Source organism: Ceratotherium simum, chromosome 19 (genome assembly GCF_057802395.1).
Source record: "Ceratotherium simum simum isolate JZ-2026a chromosome 19, ASM5780239v1, whole genome shotgun sequence".
In the NCBI taxonomy this organism is placed as follows: domain Eukaryota; kingdom Metazoa; phylum Chordata; class Mammalia; order Perissodactyla; family Rhinocerotidae; genus Ceratotherium; species Ceratotherium simum.
Window position 1 is genome coordinate 23,368,090 of NC_141918.1, and position 24,588 is coordinate 23,392,677.

General features: G+C 38.0%; 1 long non-coding RNA gene across 2 annotated transcripts; it reads left to right on the forward strand.

Annotated features, from left to right (window-relative positions):
• The first annotated feature begins 885 nt into the window (after positions 1-885).
• LOC147914513 (uncharacterized) lies at positions 886-17,778 on the forward strand. Of its 2 annotated transcripts, XR_015555243.1 has the most exons (3): positions 886-1,024; positions 10,838-15,901; positions 16,098-17,778. It is a non-coding gene; the product is annotated as an uncharacterized LOC147914513 (long non-coding RNA). The 2 variants fall into 2 exon arrangements; XR_015555242.1 differs by lacking the exon at positions 886-1,024 and having other exon boundaries at positions 1,880-15,901.
• The last annotated feature ends 6,810 nt before the right edge of the window (positions 17,779-24,588 follow it).

A 24,588-nucleotide genomic window follows, 5' to 3' on the forward strand; every position in this document is an offset into this window, starting at 1 on the left:
TCTGGAGGTGTTCATTGGAGCAATGGAGTCCAACAGGGATAGACACAGTGTGAGCATACGTGAGCCACCCCTTGGCAACTCCTCGAATAACAAAGGGACGTTTTACCCAGGGAGGAGGTCTTGCTTGAGCAGGTGGGGAAACAGTGAAATTTGAGATGTTACTCTTTGCATGATCTTTATATGACCTAGAGGCTGATAAGGCCTGAGAAACTCAGGTTATGTTTTGTCTTCCTACCATCACAGTAAATTTCCTCAAAAAAAAGGGATCAATATATTCCCTCCTTTTCATCCCCCTGATGTGGCTCTAATTCTGACTTTTACCATTTCTCACCTGGATTATCACAGTAACTACTATTTTCTGGCCTCCGGGCTTATGTTCTAGCCATTCAATCTCTTCACTCCTGCCAGAGTTCCCTCTCTAAATGAGAATCAACTACTCCCAAATCAGCAGACAGTGTCTGCACTAACCTTTTCTCTCCCCAAATTTCCGTTGAAATGACAGAAGAAATATACAACTAAAATAAATGCATCACAGCAATGACCACAGGAAGAGAAGAAATTATTGAGGGATTTCTGGAACATATAAGGCAATCCATTCAGAACTGAGATACCCGTGATATAACACAAGCAAAGGAAGAGACTTCTGGAAAACTGTCTGATTGTAACAGAGGAGGAATTTTCTCAAAAATATTATTTTCTTTTTTTTTTAAGATAAAAATTAAAAGTCACACTGAATTTGTTTGGTTTAGAATGCACTGTTTTTGAAAAAATGAGTCAGAGATAATTTTTTCCTGGTCATCATAACCTGGTCACATAAAATATTTTGATTCCTAGTATTATTTAAACTTTGCCTCCCTGAGTAAAATAAAGCAGTTGAGTCAATAATTTTAATCAAGCCCCTATTTTTCTGAGTAGGTTTTAGAAGTCGATGTTCCAATAAAAAGTCAGCTTCCATTCTGACGTGGAGCTTGGAGCAGTGAACCTGCAGGGAGTTGGCCCTGCTCTGGTGGACTGCGGGGAAGAGGTAAGGAACCCTAGGAGAGAACTGAGTTCTTATACCGGGGGAGACTGCTGTGGTAGTTGATGGCTTGGGGTTCAACCCAACCCCTCAGCCTTTTCCCAGTTGAGGAGAGAGGTGTCTGGGCTCTGAAGGTGTTCTGTCCTGGGGACTAAAGATTAGAAGGGAGGGGTAAGAGGTGCCATTTCATTTTCAATCTTCCATACTTCATGTAGAGCCCCCTTTAATTTTTTTTTTGATAGTGAGGAATATTTTATGACATAGGTATATGAAAGTATTTATTTAAAATCAAGTGAATCAAGCACAGTACAAACAGAATAATAGTCAGTATAATTTCAAGTTATATAACCTCATTTCTGACTGTAAATACATTATCACCTTGTAGTCTTTACCTAACATTGATCATATGCATTTTCTCACATCATTATGTGTATTTTCCCACATCACTATGTATGTATGTGTACATATTTGACACGCTTGACACCCATTCTTACCCAAATACACCCAAATACAGGGGAGAAAAGGAAACTATACAGAAGGTCGTGAGAATATCAGTGATTTTCTTCTTCATACTACATACTTTTCAATATTTTCTAAATGTTTTTTCCAATCAAGAATCAAGCAATACAAAGTAATTTTTAAGATTAAAAAAATCAATTTTTCTTCTGAATTTAGATGATATTTTTTCTTCTACATTTGCATTTATATTTTTTCTAAAACAACATGTATTACTTTTTTTATGGAAAATCTTTATTTTTAAAGAAAAGAATAAACTAAAAATATATATCGTGTTAAATGTTTATTCTTAAGAATATAGATTTTTTTCCTCATCTTTTTTATTGAGAGTACGGGTGATTTTTTTCTTATACATTACTGCACTTCATAAATTTTCTAAAATAACATCAAGTGCTGTCTATGGATAAAAACTTATTTTTTTAAAAAAACAAACTTTTTGGTGTCTCACTCCTTTATTATAGAGAGTTTTTATTTGTTTATTTTCCACTTTTAGTTTTAACTTTTTAGCTTCTGGTAATATTTGAAAAAATGTTTTACTATGTGCATATGTTGTTTAAAAAATAAAAACGTTGTCTTCCATCTGAACTCATACAAGCGTATCATGTATATTTGCATATACGTGGAGGCATTGTGCCCTTTACTATTTTGTTTTAATCAACATTTTATTTTAGAACAGTATTAAACTTAGAGAAAAATTGCAAAGTTAGTACACAAAGTTCTTATATACCTCATGCCCAGTTTCCCTTATTAGTAATATATTCGTGTGGTATATTTGTCACAATTAATGAACCAATATTGATACATTATTAACTAAAGTCTATACTTTATTCAGATTTCCTTAGTATCTACCTAATGTCCTTTTTCTGGTCCAGAAGCCCATCCAGGGCACCACATTACATTTAGCTGTCATGTCTCCTTAGGCTCCTCTAGACTGTGACAGTTTCTCAGACTTTTCTTGTTTTTGATGGCCTTGACTGTTTTGAGAGGCGCTGGTCAGATATTTTGTAGAATGTGTCTCAATTGGGATTTGTCTGATTTTTTTTTATAATTAGACTGGGGTTATCTGTTTCTGGGAAGAAGGCCACAGAGGTAAAGTGCCATTTTCATCTCATCATATTAAGGCTATCTGTATGACTTACTACTGTCAATCTTAACTTTGATCACATGGCTTGAGATAGTATTTGTCAGATTCCTCCAATGTGAAATTACTCTCCACTCCCCCTTTCCATACTCTATTCTGAGGAAGGAAGACCCTTTGCATGGCCCACACTTAAGGAGTGGGGAATTATGCTCCCCCTTGAGCATAGAGTATCTACTGTCTTTGGGTTTTTATTCTGTTTATCCCTCTATTCTATTTGAGGAAGAAATATATAGGCTTAATTGAATGTTTAAGTTGGGAAATCAAGGGGCATGTGTATAGGTCTGCAAGACACTGTGGGAACTCAGCCATGCTAAAGAGGTGGAGACTGTGGAATATTTATATTGTTGTGACCACAACATTACAAAAACAATTATGACATATACACATACATATATATACATTACATATATACATATATATGTGTGTCTATACACACATATTTTTTTCCGAACCATTTTGAGAGTAAATTGCAAAAATAAGACATCTCTACCCTCAAAATATTTCAATGTGTATTTTCTAAGAATATGGACATTCTCTTACATAACCATAATACAATTATAAATATCAGGAAATTAACATCAATGCAATGCTGTTATCTGTTCTACAGATGTTATTCAAATTCTGACAATTGTCTTACTTAACGTCCTTCACAAAAAAAGAAAAAAAATTTTCTGGTTTAGGATCCATACCAGGATCACATGTCTCATTTAATTGTATCTCTTTAGTCTTCTTTAATCTGGAACAGTTCCTCAGTCTTTGTCTTTCATGTCCCTCAGTTTGAGTTTGTTTGTTGTTTTCTCATAACTAGATTGGGGATGGATGGCCAAAGGACTCAAATCTTTCATTAAACAATTAACCTTTTTCTCATTTATTTGAAATGCCATCTTTTTCATCTACTTGCATACAGGAGTCTGTAGGTATTGTTTTCATTTAGCAATAAATATTGTAGTTTAATGCTTTGCATTTCATTTGCACCAATGGCTTCCATTGAAGGCAAAATATTAGATATTTTATGTTTCTCAATCACTAATCTCAGGTTCTTGTACTTACATTACTGGTTTATTAAATCAGCTGAATTTGGTGGAGTATAAACAGAAACCTCTCCCCCTTTCTTCTTTATTCTCCCTATTTGCTTATTTTCTTAAAAGACATAATCTTTTTAGAGCATCTTTAGGTTTACAACAAAATTGAGAGGGAAGTACAGAGATTTCCCATATGCCCCCTGCTCTCACACATGCATAGCCTCCCTCATTATCAACATCATCCACCAGAAGGGTACATTTTTTTTTAACCAGGGATGAAGTTATATTGATACATCATAATCACCCAAAGTCCATATGTTACCTTAGGAGTAAATTTAATCAAGGAGGTGAAAGATCTGTATACTGAAAACTATAAAACATTAATGAAAGAAATTGAAGAAGATACAAATAAGAGGAAAGATATCTCATGTTCTTGGATTGGAAGAACTAATATTGTTAAAATGACCATACTACCCAAGGCAATCTACAGATTCAATTCAATCTCTATCAACATTCCAATGGCATTTTTCATAGAAATAGAAAAAAAAATCCTAAAATTTGTGTGGAACCACAAAAGACCCCAAACAACCAAAGTAATCTTGAGAAAGAAGAACAAAGCTGGATGCATCACATTTCCTTGTTTCAAACTGTATTACAAAGATATAGTAATCATAACAGTATGGTATTGGTATGAAAACAGGGACATATAGCAATGGAACAGAATAGAGAACCTAGAAATAAACTCACGCTTATATGGCCAATTAATTTTTGACAAAGGAGCTGGGAATACACAGTGGGTAAAGAATAGTCTCTTCAATAAATGGTGTTGGGAAAACTGGATGGCCACATGCAAAAGAATGAAACTGGACCCCTTTTTTACACCATACACAGAAATAAACCCAAAATGGATTAAAAATTTGAACATGAGACCTGAAATCATAAAACTCCCAGAAAAAAACATAGGAGGTAAACTTGACACTGGTCTTGACAATGAATTTTTGGATTTGACACCAAAAACAAAGGCAACAAAAGCAAAAATAAACAAGTGGGAATACATCAAACTAAATATTCTGCTCAGTAAAGGAAACCTTCAACAAAATGAAATGGCAACCTATGGAATGGCAGAAAATATTTGCAAACCACATATCCAATAAGGGGTTAATATTCAAAATATACAAGGAATGCATACAACTCAATAGCAAAAAAACAAGCCCATTAAAAAAGGGGCAAAAATCCTGAATAGATATTTTTCCAAAGAAGACATACAAATGGCCAACAGGTACGTGAAAAGGAGTTCAACATCGCTAACCGTCGGGGAAATGCAAATCAAAACCACAATGAGATATCGCCTCACACCTGTTAGGATGGCTATTATCAAAAAGACAAGAGATAACAAATGCTTGCAAGGATGTGGAAAAAAGGGAACCCTTGTGCACTGTTGGTGGGAATGTAAACTGGTGCAGTCATTGTGGAAAATAGTATGGAAGTTCCTCAAGAAACTAAAAATAGAACTACCATATGATCCAGCAATCCCACTTCTGGGTATATAGCCAAAGGAAATGAAACCAGTATCTTGAAGAGATATCTGTACTCCCATGTTCATTGCAGCATTATTCACAATAGCCAAGGTATGGAACCAACCTAAGTGTCTGTCAACGGATGAATGGGTCAGGAAAATGTGGTAGATACACAATGGAATATTATTCTGTCTTAAAAAAGAAGGAAATCTAGTCATTTGCAACAACATGGATGAACCAGGAGGGCATTGGGCTAAGTGAAATAAGCCAGACAAAGACAAATACTGCACGGTATCACATATATGTGGAATCTAAAAACCCCCCCCCAAAACAAAAAAAAGTCAAACTCATAGAAACAGAGAGTAGAAAAGTGGTTTCCAGGTGCTGGAGGTGGGGGAAATAGAAGTTGGTGAAAGGGTGCAAACTTCCAGCTGTAAGACTTATACAGTCTGAGGATCTAATAACATGGTGACCATAGTTGATAACACTGTATTGTACAATTGAAATTTCCTAAGAGAGTAGAACTTAAATGTTCTCACCAAAAAACCCCCCAAAAAACAAACCCCAAAGGTAAACGTGTGAGGTTAATTAACTCAATGGGGTTTCACAATGTTTATGTATATCAAATCATCACTTTAAATATTTTACAATTTTGTTTGTCAATTATATGTTAGTGCTTGACCAACATGTTTTGTGATTGAAGAATTATACTTCCCTGTGTTTCAAATGATACAGACTTTTAACCTTGCAGCTCCAAACTATTATGTCATTCTGTCTGTTTTATACATTTCTGAATTAGAGTTTTGCTGGTTATAATTTCTGACACATATAGTTTATTATTTGAATTATGCAGCAGCATCTTTCATTACAAATAAGAAAAATATTTAAATACAAATATTTAAAAACTGCTTAGAAAAAAGATTTATAGAATTAAAATCTTATTTTGGATAGTATATTTCATAAGCTTGTCGTTCAGCAATTATGATACAAACTCTCAATGCACAAAGATAGAAAATACTTGAAAGGAAATGAGAACTCCAATGGGTTTGTGGGAAGGACAATGTTTTTCCATCTTTGTATACTGCACTGCATGTAGTTCACAAGGTCGTATAAGGTAAAGATGATAATTTTTTCCTGCCAGTAGTTCCCTTCTGTCCCTTCAAGTAGGTAGTAGCATAGTGTCAGGTGACAGAGAAGAAAAGACACTTTCCTGTCTGGCTTGGGTTTCCAAACGCCAAACCCACTGAGAGGAGAGGGAGCCTTTGACGGGAACATCAGGAGAGAAGGGAAAGTCCTAAACCATGGCTGCTCATTAGAATCTCTGGGGGTATTTAAAAATACTTCCTTGTCTCAGCCACACTGCCTCCCAATTCGGTTAGTATCTATGGAAGTGAGAACAAGAATCACTATTTTTTTTCAGCTTTCCAGGTGATTCCACTGTATAGCTAGTGACTATTGCCCTAAGGGAAATAGGAAGGGAGAAACATTTTATCTGATTTAAAACTGAGATTCCCCGGAGCTGAGAAGAGAGAGATCTATGCTTCCCAGAGAAGCAGGAAATTTGGCAGTGCTTCCTGCAACATCCCAGAGGATGGCTGCCTGCTGCCCCCAAGACCAGATGGGGCTTGGGAGGTTTCCAGTCTCACAGATGATTCCTCTATCCCACATTTAGTTTAGAAGCAGCAAGGAAGGACCCAGCAAGACACATGTTGGTAACTTGGTCAGACGGATGACCAATGACCACAAGCACTACCACCCTCTCCCCCACCCCGTGCCTTCTCTTCCTTTGAAACTGCATAAGCCCTGGAAACTTTACAGGACCCTGATTGAGGGGGTGGAAACCCTATTTATCACTGAATTTGCCTCTAGCCTGATGAGATGGGGCCCCAAATAGATATTAAATTGATTTTTAGAGAACAAACAGATGTGATATTTCTTGCAACACGTACAGGTCTTAATATTTACGGAACAAATGAAAGTACCACATTCACACCCCTGAAGACAATACAAGGGCAATACATCAAATATTATCTCTGATACTAAGAAAGCTCATCGTAATTTTCCTACCATTCAGTTGTAGAAATATAGTTCCTGGATGCTTCCTTACAAAATACAATAATAAGCTAATCCTAATAAGATGATAGGAATTCAGTGTGAGCCACAAAAATCAAGAATGCAACTACTGTATCACAGGCATTGAGGCCGGGCCCTGAAGGATGTTGAGTTAGTAAAGGGCTCCATCTGCTGATGGTTTATGTACACAAGAGCTGGGCAGGGGTTCACGCTGGTTTTCTTTTAGGCGGCATTTCTTAAGTATGGTTTATAGCTTTCCTTGTCCTGTCCTCAGGGAAGATCATGGATGGCTCAAGTAGTTCACTGGAGAGAGTGAGGGTAGTGGGGTGAGGGAGAAGTGGTCTGTGAGTTAGTGGGTGTAGCATTTCCGTCTTACTCTGTGAACGGTTTCCTATGAAAAGCTACGGGTGCTCACTATCACTGAGGTAATGGCAGGTGCTGAGGATTCCAGCGTGCAAACGCTCCTTTCAAAAGACTTATCATGAGGAAAAGGGGATGCATCATCTAGGCTTTCAATGTCTGGTGAGAATCTCTTTCTTTGGGTGAGTCTAATTTGCAGAAAGAGCAAATTTTATCCTTCAAATATTATTATACGTGTTCAATAATTCTTCCCTTTTTACTCCAGTTTAGGAGAACTTATCTATCACACAAAGATCATTTATGGTATAATTAGCTCATTGTCCAATTTTTAAAAATTTCTCAAAATGGTTTTCAATTAGAAAAACTGGAACAACTTGAGATAACTAAAATGACCAGATTGAATTGATATAACTGAAAGCAAAACAACAATAAAAAACAAATGTAAAAATTTTAAGATTTACTCAGCCTGTGTGGTCTTATTAGAAATTAATATATTATTTAGGTTAGCCCTTTTGAATATTGGAAACAGCCTGTGCATGCCTATATTTTCACTACTGCTTTTGTGAGCTCTTGGGGAACCAGGACTGCAGCTTGAGGCCCGTTGATAAATGTAGGAAAGGGAAGTGAGATCTGGTCACATTTCACCTTGCTGGGACCTGAAACAAGTAACCCTGACCCTGTGGAGCCTGGGCAGTAAGATACCAGGATGGGCTGGGGCCAGGGACTGCTACTGTTCTCTGCTTTGTCCTACACTGTAATTAGCTCATTAGAGGGCAGCAGAGAATAATCGAATCTCTCATTAAACATGACATTGGTCTCCTTCATTAGCACAGAGATATACAGATTGTTAATATATTTATTCATTTATTTTTTGAGGAAGATTGGCCCTGAGTTACCATCTGTTGCCAATCTTCCTCCTTTTTTTCCTCCCCCCCAAAGCCCCAGTAGATAGTTGTATGTCACGGCTGTATATCCTTCTAGTTGCTCTAGTGAGATGCTGCCTCAAAATGGCTTGATGAACAGTGCGTAGGTCTGCGCCTGGGATCCAAACTGGCAAACTCTGGGCTGCCGAAGTGGCATGCACGAACTTAACTGCTACGCCACCAGGCCGGGCCCCTACAGATTATTAATATTTGAATTTGACATTAAGAAGGATAATTACTGGGGCTGGCCCTGTGGCTTAGTGGTTGAGCTTGGCATGCTCCGATTTGGTGGCCTGGGTTCGGTTCCCTGGGCATGGACATACACCACTCGGAGGCAGCCAAGCCGTGGCGGTGACCCACATACAAAATAGAGGAAGATTGGCACAGATGTTAGCTCAGGGTGAATCTTCCTCAGCAAAAAAAAAAAAAAAAAAAAAAAAAAAGTGATAATCACTGCGGTATTTTGTTTAGCTGGAAGTCTGGCCACTTTTTGATCTTTTCTATGGCTACCTTCTAGTTAAGACTCAGTCAGTGGTGTGCTGATAAACTGGCTCTCTGGAAAAAAAAACTCACACATTCCCTGCTCTGTGGTGTTTGCCAATTTCCATTGTGTAAGTACTCCCACCATGACTGATTTCAAACTACCAACCTGACATCACTGAATCTGGAGTTGGGAAGAGATATAAAAAATTGGGTCCTGTGAGCGGGAGAGGGCCAGCTCCAGCACACCACTGGAATACTCCAGCCAGCTGCATACTCTAAGGCTGACAGGCGTTGGTTTGACCAGGGTATCGCTTACCCTATGGCTGTGATGAAGGGGCCTCCATGACCTCAGTGCATGTCCCTGCGGCATGGAGAGGCAGAGCCCTGAATGGCGAGCTTGAAGGCAGTCTAGCCTTAAGAAACTTACATTTGTTTTTGAGAAATCAACTTTTCCTCAGGGCAGCACTCTAGGAAGTGCATCTCTGGGGCGGTGGTCTTTCCTTTTGCTTCTTTACCACCACTTACTACTTTATTCTGCCTTCTATTTTTTTTCTGGCAGGCTGTGGAGCATAGAGAAGGCATACTGGAATCAAGGCACTTGTGGTTTTGATTTCCAGGTCTGCCACGTGTGTGATGTGTGATCTTGGGCAATTCACTTAATCCTTCTGAGCCCCAGTTTTCTTATCTTTAAAATGGAGATAAGATTTACATCAAAGTGTTGTTGAAAGTGTTGATTAGGATAACGCACAAAATACTAAGCATGTAGAAAGGACTAAATAAATTGTAGCTCTTAGTATCGATAGTCCTAAATCATCCCTATTTACTTCCAGCCCTGATCACATTTTCCATGCTTCCCTTTACTTGGTGTGCTTCTGTTTGGCTTCCATTATTTTTGTGTGAGTTTCTTTATCCTACATTATGGAACAAGATCTTCCTGAAAAAGGCCTTAGAGCGTCATTTACCGAAGTGTTTCCATAGCGCATTAGCCCTAAGAGATGCTTTGCGACAAAAAGGTCACATAATCTTAATAAAGAAGGCTGATTATATTCTGTTTGTGGAGACTCACAGTACATGTTAGCGTATTAAATTCTCTGAGAAGTCCGGCAGGAAAAACATAGTCTCATTTAACCTTATTTGATCAAGCCTTTCCTGAAATTGTTTGACTACACTCCTTTATGTGTATATATGGGTGTATGTAAAATACCTGTTAATATCCTGAGACACAAGAGTTCTGTGGAATGCACTTCAAGCAACGCTCTCTTGGGTGACTCACAGTAGAGTGAGAGGCTTCCCCACAGGTAGGGCACACAACGAGATATAATGAGTCTCTCACTGAGAAAACCTACATTCCTGAAAGGGGCTGCAGGAATGTTAGAAGGATGCATGACTTGGGGAGAAACATCAGTACATCCAATGGGTTTGCCTTTATTGGAACCAAATAAAGCATTTTTACTATGTCATCTAATTGAACTATTATATACTAAAATATGTGTGATACCAAGGGAACTGATTAATTTGTAGCTATATCATTGGAGTTCCAAACACCATAATCATGACTTTACTAAGAAATCTAAATGCTATTGAATAATTGTCTTCCCAAAGTGAGCTTCCCAAAACATCAGCTAAGACCTGTAGATACAAGAAGTCACTTGATACTAATTTCTTAAATTTGTAGATAACTGCCTCAATTTTGGTTTTTCTCAATTGTCAATTAGCTGCCTTCTAGAATTTCGTTGATGACATATGCAGTCTGATGATTCCTGTCCCAATTCTATTTCTCCTAGGCAAAATTCCAGTGCACCTGTGAAAGAGTTTAATTTCAATAAACCCAAAAGTAATTAAAAATTGGAAGATTATAAAATTGGAGTTTGAAAAAGTGGTCTGTGCTTAGGGGGCTACTGTTAGGAAGTGAAATTTCACAAGAGAAACAATTTAGGAAGGAATTGCTTTCAATATTCTTTAAGGTAAGAAAAACAGTAAGTGGGTGATTTTTTTTCTTAGAAAAAGATATTGGATGATATCTTTCTCATGTGTGAAATTTGAAAATACTTGTTAAAAAGCTTTTTGATTTCTGATTTAATAGACTTTGAAAAAAATAATGGCCACTTTCTCCTTCTTGGTTCTGTGTTTTATTAACGTAAAATAATTAACGTGACATTTCTTGCTTGGAGGATCCCTCAGTGCTATTCAACGTAAGATCAAAGGTCAAAGTTCAGCTGGAAATTGTGCTAAGCAGTTTGAAACAGTTTTGAAGTAGTGAATGAGCCTTAGTTTAATGTGTAGTTAGTGAATTTATCACAGCCCAGATTCTAATCTAGTTTCAAAAGTAAATAAATTATTCATTAAATGCAAATGGTTGTATTTTGCCACTTTTTTTTTTTCTACTAGGCCCTGGTGAGGGAGAAGAAGCATTAATTTCTATTTCAATTACTTATGAATATTACCAAAATGTCAGCCTCTGAGCAATGCCTGCTGGCAGCATGCTGAGAACTAACATGGAGCTGTGAAAATCTCCATGTCCAACAACTTAAATCTTGATGGAAAAACTCGTAGGCATGGCCTACAGAGAAGGAGGGCCTTCTGGGAGTACATGACAAGGTGGAATTAGGATTTGGAGCCACGTGAGTTCCTCAGAGTGAAACAGGTCAAACAAGGGAGAGATCTGCGGCAAACAAAGGCAGTATAAGACAGGGTGTTGGGATGTAGGTAGGGAGACTGATCACATGGAAGGAGAAGGGGCATTTGTGGGGGGGGCCTGGGAATCAAGAACCCTATAGCAAGGAGACTAGGTTATAGGGTCACTTGCCTGTGTGCTGTCAGGTCCGCTCCCTGCCCTTCCTCAGCTCTGCTCTGTGTCACAGGGCCTGCCTCCTCCACATTACATTTCTCAGACTTTCTTACTCACTGGCTTCCAGTTAGGCTTGGCCAATGGGAGGAAGCTGAGGGAGGTTGGAGGAAACGGGGAGAGGAAAAGCCATTGGTTGTGTCTTTTTTTAGTTTTTGTAGTTCCAGCTTCTGCTGCTGTCCTCCCTCTGCAGGTCCAGCTCCTACCCCCAGGCCCAGGCTCTGGGGCTCCAGTAACATGTCCTCCCTTTGTTCTCAGCCCCAGAGGTGGTAGCAGCTTCCTGTAGTTTTTAATTTCTGGGTTGCCTCACTGCCCCATGTTTGAACACTCCCTTCTGCTTATATCTGGCTCACTTCAATCATTTTTATTATCTACCTGGACTTCAGAGGCGCTTGAGTTTGAAATTTCTGGTCTGAGTGCGTATGTTTGCAGGGCCTGTCTATGTCTTATTTATTTTTAAATTTCCTTGTCATACCCATCAGTTCACAAATGTTTGTTCAATGAACAAATGGATGAAGTGGAGTGTGGGCAGAGGAGCCATAGCAACCTCTGATTATCATGTCAGGCCTTGGGAATGCTCAAGATCAGAATGGGCATGCAGAGCAGTGGGGCTCCATATTTTTTGAAGGCTGTTAGAATTGATGCCAGGGTGGGGCAGCGGGAGCATTGCCTGCTCAGCAATGGTGTCATCTTTTCCTCCGAGGGGCCTCAGGAGAACAATTGGGGATTCAAGAAACAGTATTACAGATGACTGGTGTAGAGGCCCCATTGTCACATGAATGTGGTGACTCAAATCTTTTCTCCAGTCTTAGCTCCAACCAGAGATGCTGCATTAGTTACTTCTCTGAGCCTCTGTTTTCTCATCTGTAAAATGTGGATGATACTGTTCATCTAATAGAGCTATTTTTAAAATGTATGTAAAGTGCTTGGGATTGGTTAGGTGTTTAATAAGTAGCAGTTATTATTATTATCCTTTTTCAAAATAAAGTGAAGGTGTCAGCTCATGAATTAGTGGCTTGTTACAAAGGTAAGTTCTAAGAGAAGGCATCTGTTTCATGGAATAATTTCAGTATTTTTATTTCTAGTGTTACCAGAAAGGACAGTATTATTCTAAAATATTAAAATACATGCATGCACATGAACGTGACTACCTATAAATAGAACTTCATTTGGTTAGAAACATGTTCCAAATTGCTATATAATACATTTGTTTTTAACAACTAGACATAAGATTATTTGAAAATGCACATTTTTTTCCCCATCTAGCAATCTCTTATTTCAAATTTCTAACTATTTTTCATCTTGTTATTTTTGATATTGTTTATTTCAGTATTATGTTTCTATTATAGAAAATCAAAGTGGTTTACAACTAGTATCCTATTTTAGTGAGTCTCATGTACTATCCCATCTGTATAATGAAGCTATTTCTGTATTTTTAGGTACAATGGTGGTTTGTTTATATGGGTACAAGACTAAAATGCTTCCTCACCAAAACTTGTATGAGAGATGTACATACAAATTCTTATTATTTTAGGAATCAAGCCATTTAGCAAAATGTTGCCTTGGTTATAAATCTTTTCATATATATGCATATATATATACACACACATAACTTTTATGTATATATGTATATTTAAAACAATATATGTATATAGTTAACACTATGGCATATTTTATCCGCATGCCAGGACAGTCCGTTTCTGTTTCAAGGAGATTTGAAAAAAACATTTGGATATGTGAAAGGTAGGAGGTCCCTCCTTCCTTTTACAACTTCTTTTCTATTTCTCCATACCCCTCAAAGGAGGTGCTCATCTGATCAGATTCGGGGCTCTGCTTGGGCTGCATTTACCAGGGTAAGCGAGACATGCAGTACGGAAAAGGGATACCTCCCTGTTCAGCCTGCCCTCCTCTTCCTGTAGCCTCTGGGCCCGAGGACACACAGGATGAACTGTGGACTCCTTTGAGTTTAGCTATCCTGCTTTTTTCCCTTTCACAAAAGCACTTAGGTGCTTGGAAATTCTTGTTTCAGGCTGTGGTTGATATCAAGATTTAATAGGGACAGAGAGGCCTTGCTTTGGCTCAAGGCCTAAGCTGGGCACTGCAGTCCAGATTTATCAGAGATCCCTGTGCTGGACGCCCTGCTCACCCAGCTAACAAGACGGTGGCCATTAGATTTTCCATGAGTCATGACCTTATGTGGTAGCTCTCTCAGGAACCTGGAGTAAGAGGGATAGACCTGGCCAAGGCAGGGTTTAGTCCCCACCCTTGATGTTTAATACTGTTGAAATCTCACTTGTGCTTTCAGATGAGCAAATGAATTTAGTTAAAATTAAATTAGGTGTCATTTTTGGTGAAAAATCTGATTGATTCTTTTCTTCTGAATTATAACCGTAGCTTAAATTAAATACTCAGATAGATATTAAGTAGCACTAAGTACTAAATCTATATGGATTTAAGTCCTGGGGTAGATGTGCTCAGATTCATCCCTTGACATTGGACGATTCTTTTTTCAATCTTGGTTGCAAATATTTGGGATACTGTGCTACAGAGATGCATTGACTTGGATGCTGTCCACAGTATTGTTTCCTATGACTTTATTATCCATGATCAGTGGATAAATATTTTTAAAAAGTGAATAATAACTTCTAATTCTGGCAATATAATGAAAAAGCCTGAAACTCTTTAACTAAAAAATGCTGTAAACACTCGATAAACTATAAAAAATGTAATTTGAATGCATGGCTGGGATAGCAAAAAATGAAGAGAAATCCTTAGAGTGAGAGCTTGAATCTAAAGAAGTGAATGGCCGCTGAAGCTGGTTGCTCTAGGGGCGCTTGCTGGTCCTGAATGACCAAAGGCTTTGGGTTTAACCACAGTGAGCGGCTGAAGGCCAGAGGTCAATCAGGAGTCAGGTTATGCAGACCAGGTGCCCAGGCCTGCTCTTTGCACCTTTTTCTCTTCTCCATCTGTCTTTTTCATAGGCTGTGTCATTATACACTGATTCCAGATTATTAGCCCTTGAGATTTTGGAGATTATTTAATCAAGTCTTTTGTTATGTAGGAGGGGCCTTGGAGCTCATAGTGTTTCAATGGTTTCATTAATGGCAGAACCAGGACAAGAACCAATTTTCTTCTATTTCAGAGTCCATTCCACTCCATTACCTTGTCTTTCTCCATTATTCTTTTCATTCAAAAATGAAATGATGGACGTGTGTATGTGTGCAGATGAGTCTTTTTGGACTGAAGCTTGAACTGATGATATAGTATACATTTAAAATGTTTTGGGCTCAAGGTTGATTTGCAGGGAGACAAGGGAGGGCCTTAGACTCTTCCTAGGCTGCTGAGGCTGAGTTACTTCCCTCCCCAGTTCTCCCATGTCTATGGAAGATGCTCCTTCAACTGGTCTCCTGGAGCTACAGATTGGAAGAGTTGGTGCTGCTCATTTTGTCTGCATGCTTTGAGCAAATAGAGTTTGGGGCATCTATTCATAGTTTACGAACCACCATGAGATCATAATGCCCAATACAGAGCTGTGGTCATCTCTTACCAGGACAACACCTTTGCTGGCAAGGCCTGCATTAAGTATGACAAGATCCCTAGTGGTACACTCCAACCTTCAGGGGAGCTGAAGGATTCTCAATCTCATTCCACTTCTGAAGGGTGGATGTTCTGATATGGGTCAAGCAGAGCTGGACAGAGACATTTGAGCCTTCTGGGCAGGCTAGTAATTTGATGTTCTTTCAAACTGAGGTCTAAAAAAGTCATTCAATATTTATTTAGTGGGAATAGGAAAAAGCAGATTTTCTACTTAAAAAATGTATCAGTAGCAGACTCACTAATTTACTTCCACTGACCAAAGCAGAGTCAATATTATTAAAATATTCAGCCAAATGTTTAGTCTTTTTCTCTCTCCAGTTTTCTGTTGCAGTTTCTGAATGGGACAACTTTTCAGGAAGGATATTAAAGAGATTCCAACTTAGATGAAATAGGTTGCTTGTTCTTGGTAAATAGCACTGCAATGTGCAATATTTGTTTCGGGATTTTTACCTGAATATTGACTTTTAACAAATCATGACTCTGAGTGTACCACAAAATTACCCAACAGAAGTAGTTTGATTCAGCATGGTCTGCTTTTATTTTTAATTTTAAATGTGCATTTTAATCATTTTCCCTCATTTGTTGATGCTGCCTATTTTCAGAGAAGTAGAAGAAGAAGAAAATGAGGCAAAGGAAAAAGGAAGAAGAAAATGTCCATAGGAGGTATTTTGAGGAGTGAAAACTCTAATGTATGTTCAAGATGCCTGGCCAGGTGGGTCCTATCAAGGTGGGACCCGAAGTATGAAGAGGTTCAAGGAACCAGGGGAGAACCATCAGGCAAGGAAGAAAGAATACCATGATAGATTACATATTTCTTCTAGACACAAAATTTTTCCTGATACTAAACTTTAAAAGAAATAGTTTCTTTTATTTTTAATTTAATTAAATTAATTATTTATTTATTTTTGTGTGTGTGTGTGAGGAAGATTAGCCCTGAGCTAAAATCTCTTGCCAATCCTCCTCTTTTTGCTGAGGAAGATTGGCCCTGGGCTAACATCTGTGTCCATCTTCTTCTACTTTATATGGGACGCCGCCACAGCATGGCTTGATGAGCAGTGTGTACGTCTGCACCTGGGATCTGAACCTGTGAACCCTGGGCCACCCAAGCAGAGTGCGTGAACTTCACTATGCCACTGGGCCAGCCTCAAGAAATAGTTTCTTTTACAAGGACAGTGAAGTTAATATTTTAAAAATAAAGTGAATAACATAATGGTATTAGAGAAAATCCAGAAAGTTCTTTCACATGACCATTTCTTATATAACTGAGATGACATTACATTAAAATGTAATTTGTTAAAGATATTTCTTGTGGAGAGCAAACTTAGAGACTCCCATGTGTACAGCTCAACAGTAATCTATCTGGTATGAAGATAGTTCTAGAGAAATGGGTGAATAGTCTCTATATTCTTTTTTTAAAAATATTGCTGGCTTTGAACAGGAGCTGGTATTGAACAATAAAGGGGTTCACTTAGAGCACTGGTGTTCTGAGGTGCCTACTGAAGAAGACCTATATATTTTGTAGACCAAATGATTAGATAAAGAGGGTGTATTCCATTGAGAAATCTTCATTCTTACCTGGATGAATCCATCTCTGCAAAACAAGGTTCACGGGGTGATTGATGAGCATAATTAACTTCCCTCTGAAGAAATAGCTTTGAATCTATTTGGAGAAACACTTGATTTGTCCCAGAATATCATACAAATGAATATAGCCTACATTATTTTAGACTGTAAAACTGTAGGATATTAAACCCTAGAAAATATTCTTGTAGTACATTTATTTAATCTTACACTTACCACATTGTCAAACTCATGCATGACATATAAATATTTAAGAGGTTACTAATTTGGAATTTGGGATAATGTGGACAAGGGCAGGGCAAATAGTCACCTATAATGGTATAATCTCATAGTGTTAAAAGTAGTAAGAGTATTTTAAATATTAAGAGAATAAATTGTCAATTACCTTCAAAGTTGATATACCTACATTTCATACCAGTAATTGACATATCTCTCCCTTAACTCTTTCTTGGAAGTAAACTATGTATAAATCAGAAATAAATGGTTAATATGTAAATTACACATTTGCCTTATCTTTTTCATTAAACAGGTTCTCAACAGACATCTATCAGGAAACATCTTGGATTAAAGTGTTTTCTTAAACTAATGAATGACTGTAAATACTCTGTAGTACAAAATTGGTGTTTTGAAAAAAATACAATTCAGAGTTTTTACTTTTTCGTGTACTTTTTTCTTAGTTGATTAAATTTCCCTTTATCAGTACTTTGGTTCTACTCTAGAAAATTTATTTTCCAAATTCTTAGAATAGTCTCCCAACTAATCTCTCTGATTTCCTCCCCCATCCCAATTTAATTCATTGCAATATTACTCACATATTGCTACTCACAGATTTTTTCTTGTTTTATAGCTTTATTGAAAAATAACTGAAGTATGAAAAACTACACATATTTGTGCAATTTTATAAGTTTTGACGTATGTGTATAACAGTGAAACCATCACTATAATTGAGAAAATCAACATATCCATCACCCCAAAGATTCCTCATACTCTTGGAATCACTCCTTCCTACCTTCCCCAATTCTCACATCCCCCACATCTGCCTCCATCCACCTCCCAGGTGACCATTGATTTGCTTTCTGTCTTCTGTCACTATACATTAGTTTGCATTTTCCAGATTTTATAAAAATGGAATCATATAGTTCATATTCTTTTTTTGTCTGGATTCTTTCACTCAGCATAATTATTTTGAGATTCATTCACATTGTTGCCTGTATCAGTAGATCATTCCTTTTTATGGCTGAATAGTATTCTGTTGTATGGATATACCACCATTTGTCTATCCAGTCATCTGTTGCTAATCATTTGGGTTGTTTCTAATTTTTGGCTATTGCTAAGAAAGCTGCTATCAATATTCATGTACAAGTCTTCGATGGACATATGCTCCCTTTCTTTCCTCTATTTTAGTTTTTTCCCAGTCCACTTCTAAACAAAGAGGGATACATTTACAAGAATCACTTTGGCTAGTAATTTATCCTGTTGTTGGAATTAATTGATGGGAATGGACTGTTTACTTGGTACCGAGTAGACTTATAGGGATAAAAAGACTAAGCTGCCAACCCCATGAAATCTGTGAATGCAGCTCCAGACAGAGAAAATTCATTTTCTACTCTCTTGCACAGAATTTACATACATCCTTCTTTTTTTATAAATCTTTTACATAATTAGTATTCAACTTTTACAAGCAAAGTTATTTTTTTTAACTTAAAGAAACATATTGTTTGGGTTTTTAAATATCATAATCCCTCTAAACCAAATGTTAGACATATTATTTTTGTATACTTGTGAATCTGGTTTTGTTTTTTCTTTTCCATAACAAAGAGCTACAGAATTTCTAACATTGATTTTGCTAATGCCTATTTTAATAAATATCTTCAATCTCCTAAGTAATGTTAAATCTCAGCCTTTGCTTATATTTCATGAGGGAATAATACTTTGATGTATTATGCCTACTTCACAAATGGCTGCCAAGATAGTTGAGCTCATGCCTTTTAACTGAAAGCAATTGCATTTGGGAATTTTAAGATAGTTTTTGAATTTAAGTGCCATGTAATTAAATTAATAATTAAAAAGCCCACAAAATTTACATATGAAATGAATTTAATTCTAAATTACATTTGTGATTCTGCGAAATTTGAGTTACCAAGAAGAAAAGATCAAGCCAACTGGCAAAGTATTCTATTTCAATATATTTTAAAAATGCAATATTTTTAATACTGTACAAATATAAATGAAGGTGGGAAGGAGGTATACATGAATTCAGTCTATAGATATATCTTATCATTCAGTTCTTAGCTTAACTATTTCCTCCCGAGGCTTTGCCTGAGCTTCTGAGGTAGGTCCCTTCCTTTATTCTGCCCCACAACTCTCTATTCATTACTTCCATAGCATTTTTTTCCAATTTGCAATGATATATTTTTTAATTTGTTGCTTTGTTTATTAGATAAAATCTCACTTTTGGATTTGGGAGGTAAAATAGGCAAAGATTTGTCAATTAATCCAAATTATATTGGTGCCTACCGTGGGTGGGGCCAAATGGCTTATGCATAAGAAACATCATTTGGGATCAAAGAGTCAAAGAGATCAGGTCTCCTGGCACAGCTGAGGCACTTGGCTTTGTAGATGCTGCTAAGTGTAGGTTATTGAGAAGAGGGATTGTACCAGCAGTGCAGAAGCCTTTTGTTTCTCTTTGTTCTCTTTTTTTATAGGCATTTGGGAATGGAACGAATGTTGATACTAAAGTTTATTTTCTCCTTTATCCTCTTTCTCCGTTGGGATGAAAAAATCAGGCCTTTAAACTGTAAAACAGCTAGATCCCTGTGCATGAGCAAGCATGACTACGTGAAAGAGTTCACCTTTAGGCGTAGGCTCAGGGATGCTGAGTGAGGCACGAACAGGCTGCGCTAGACTGACTTTCCCAAATTGCTCCTCTTTATCTTAGTTTAAACAAATCCCAGGCCGAGGAGGGACTTAGCTTCTGATCTGTCTGAAGGCTTCTGGAGTCGTCCTGCCCTCCAATCCCATATGTTCTCATATTGGCTCTGAACTGGATAGTAACTTGGTTGTGGATTTCAGGAACTCAGACGGTGGATTAATCATTGAAGGATGATGGAATCTTATTAATGAAGAGATAAAGAAGAAAGGGGAGCCTTTCTATATTATATTCTATATTATACAGCCAAGATATATTCTAGGGTCGTGATAGACAAAAGTCTCAAAGAATTTTACAAACCCAAGGGTTAAGAGGAAATTTAAAGGCCTGAGCTTGAAACATTGTCTACAGGAGTCAGGTTTATTCAGAGACAGTGGGGACAACGGCACACTTATAAAGACACAACAGCTTTAGGTCTTGCATCAAGAAAAAGTGGAAGACGGCAGAGAAGCGTGCGTTGATTGAGAAACAAGAAAAAGAGAGGGACTTTCTCATGAGAAGGATTGTGATTTTAGTGGCCAGGGTAGTTACAATGAAAGGGAAAAGAAAATGTCTGCAAATCTAAATGCTTTTAAAGATAGAACTGGGAAGGAACATTCAAGATTTTAGAGAATGAACTAGGAGGACTTCTCCCCAACCCCCTCCCGGACAGAGGGAGCCCAGAAAACAAGAAACTATTGAAAAGTGCCCTTGAAGGCTGCAGGCAGGGAGCCAATCATAAGAAAAATTGGAACCTACCCTTGGTGACTGCGATAGCCACTAGGTTGTGTGAGATTTGGAAATTTTGATATTGGAAGGCTGGGAAAGTCAGTATAGAATGCGTCAGTCATTACTAAGTGAGCTTTAAGGAGTTGTGGTTAGTATAGGTGGGGAGGCAGGTTTGGCTCATGCCATGAGGGAACATGTTTGGGAAGTACATGGTGACAGGACTCTTAGAAAAAGAGACAATGAGCTGTATTAAATGGGAGTCAGACAGCATTCCGACACAACCAGTTTAGGCATGGATTAGGGCTCGGACAGATGCAAGGTTTCCTTCTATGTGGGAATTATCCTTTTCAGGGAAGGGAAGGTGGACAGGATTTGTTTTGGCAGGTGTAGAACCCATTCATCTCATATCACTTTCATCTCATACCACAATTGAAAAAGGTGGAATCTGAAGATAGATGTTAGGAAAAAACATTTCTGGGTCAGAAAGCAAAGATAACAGAGAAGAAAGGAAGAAAGTCATTCTGATCCAACAAACACAAATAGATGTACATAAATCAAGAAAACATGTCAACGGCTAATTTTAAAATGTTTACAGTTCACCTGGGTGTGCCTGCAAGGGCTCTGAGAACAACAGAAGAAAAAGGGACACTGGAGGGAAGATGTGGCAGAAGGCAATTATAGTGTAGCCATTGAAAGAGTGTGAGGTATTCTGGGCTCTGAATATTCGAAAATGGTAGGAAGGCCTCCTAGACTTTCCTGGGCCTGAGAAACCCAGGCTATGGGAGCAATGATAGTCACACTCTTGGTCAGAAATATGTTGGCTGCCATAGTTGCTTCGTGGGGCTGCCGTAACAAATTACCACAAACTGCATGGCTTAAAACAGCAGAAATTTATTCTCACAGTTCTGGAGACCAGAACTTAGCTTAGTTACATCTGCAAAGACCCTTTGCCAAATAAGGTAATATTCACAGTTTCCAGGGATTAGGAAGCGGGCATGTCCGTTTGGGGGTCACTATTTAACCTACTACATGCAAAAGAAGGACTTGTGCTTCCCTAATCTATGTGTTAGGCTTTTTCTTGTTGTTGTTATTGCTTTCTCTAGTGTGGTAAGCACATCTGATCAGGGTCTACTTTCTTGTGGTAAATTCAGCTATCCTCCACTCTGTTTCTATTTTTTTATTCTTGACTCTTCATGGATGTAATAAGTCAGGTCAGCTTTTGTAACACCAAAATGACCATCTTAAAATTGGACGGAGGGATAGCCTCTGCTAGGAGACAATTCTAAAAGGTTCTCATGCATGTCTATACTTCTTACAAGAAGAGGCACTGATTATATTTTCAAGGATATTTGTATAGTCAAAAAGGCCTTGGAAGATAAAGATAGTGTCTTCCTGTAGAGCAGAGGGACGGTTTATTTATTCTCCAGTATAAAAAACATAGTCTCCCTTTGGGAAAAGTTCAGGCAAGTTTACTTGCAGTCCACTATAAAAGATTGGGGTCCCCTAAGCTTGAGTTTCCTCAGCTGTGATGCAACTTGCTGTGTGAGCAGCATCCACCTGGGCTGCTTCGTGTTGTCCCATGAGACTTGAGGACGAGGGTAACTGACATGACCGTGAAGCTCATGCTGTTTGCTATACAGTAGAATAACATATCTTTTGTCTCTGATATAAGAGTCTTGTGTTTTCTGCCAGCATCCATGACACTGTAGCAGGCTAATTTATTAGGTTGCAGGTAGGGTAAAAATCCCAGAGCCTTCACAGTTCTTGACAGCCTCCTTGAGGCCTCCTGGCTTACAGTGAATTCACTAACCTGACTTGTATCAGTGAGCCAGGCACTGAGTGCTTGTTCAACTATTGAAATAGTCAAATTCTGGTACCCATTTGGCTATCATTTCTTCATGTGTGCTTTTCCTATAGAACTCCAGGGGAAAAGGGGGTTAGTGGTAGGGTTTTAAGTAGTGACATCTGCTGTAGCAGTGTGATTGGAGCTGGGAGAGTAGGCAGAAGATTAATCGTAGCAAGTTTAAGGCTGAACAGGGAGTTTGTGCAACATAAATAAAAGTGTGAGTATGTGAAGAGATATGTATGAGTGAGTTTATTGCAATATGGTTATAATAGTGGGAATCTGGAAGCAAGCTGAATGTCTATCAAGAGGGTTGAATAAAATATAGTACATCCATGCTATGGAATATTACACAGCTATTAAAAAGAAAGGAGTAAATCTATATGTTTGGTCTCAGAAGATATCCTCAATACATTATTAAATAAAAATAAAAGTTATAGTATAATAAGCATAGCCTGTTCCTTTTTTATAAAACAACTCTCTATATTTGTATTTATATTTATATGAACAAAATAAAGACTTTGGGAAGATACACACTAAATTGATAGTTAGCATTTATTACTTTTATAATCACATTATTAAATAAAAGTATAAAAAAAGTTAATAGGTTTTAAGTAAGTAGAGGTTGTTACCAAGAGAGCTTAGCTATCAAGGGAAGGAAAGAAATGGGGTAATATATGGAGTTCAGGGAAGTTGGTGATTTTATATTTTTAAAGATGAGAGGGAGAATGTATTTATGGGGAAGTAGCCACTAGAAGAGGAAATCCATTCTTCCATCTGTTCTCTCCCTGTCTTTTCACCCATCTTTCATCCTTCTATCCACCTGTGAGTTCATTATTCCTCTCTTCCTCCCACGGCATTTAAGGAGGATGAAAAAGTGAAGATGATACCATGATGAAAACACTAGTGGAGCTCCATTCTAGTTGGGAAGATGGAAAATAAATAAGATATCAAATAAGCAATATAACTGTAGGCAGTGATAAGGATTGTGAAGAGACAATAAGGCAGACTGAGGGGTCAGTTTATGACAGGGAGGGCAGTGTGGGGTATTTTAGATAGGGTGATTGGGAAAGGCCTGTCTGAGGAGCTGACATTCAAGCAGAGGCCTGAATGGCATGATATGCAAAATCTGGTGGAAGAGGTTTCAGGCAGAGAGTCAAGCAAGTATAAAGACCCTGATGTGAGAACAAACTTGTCACGGAACAGTGGTGGCAGAGCGAGTTGCAGAGGTAGGCAGGGGCTGCTGCCGGGGTGGGGGATCTCGGTTGTGTTATGGAGCTCTTCTCCTTGGGATGGGGTGAGGTGAGGAGGAAAAACTGTGCTTTTTACAGGGTATAGTCAACTTTGCTCACTCATTCCAAGAGAATCTTTTGTTAACAGGTGATAATATTCTGGAAATGAGTTGAAAGTACATCCTGTTTCCATAGCACATTCTCTCTATGTGATCAAAGTCAACTTTCTATCTCGGCAGCCTTTTCTTCTTTTGCTCCACGAGTGTGGAAAGCAAACTGCGTAAATAATACTGTGTGAATTTTATTTTGGTCATCTCATCAGGATTGCCTTTTTTCCCCCAGAGTAATTGATATGAAAATCATGTACTATAATTTAAATGCAAATATCTCCTTGGGTCTTGATATATTTTCTAAAGTTTGAAACTGGAAATTGCTTCCCAAACAAGGCCAGAAGTGTATTTAGGATTAATGTGCCCATGTGGAGCTCATTCAACTGTATCAGCATCATTGCTTTGAGCTTCATTAAAAATGGATTAATCTTCCAGGAGGTTTGAGATTAGTTTCTACTGAAGGTCTGCATGATTCATGGTGTTATGCACTCACCTCTGAAAAATCCGATTTTCTTTTTTATTGACACTTAAAAAACTGTAATTTCCAAATGGTCATCACTAGAATAGTGCCTTGTAATGGATAGGGTCTTCCACAGCGCTCTGTTGTAAACATGTGGAGCCTTGCTGGAACGTGAAACACATAACAGTGTGTCTAGCAGCCAGTAACGATACACAGCAAGAGGGCGAGCT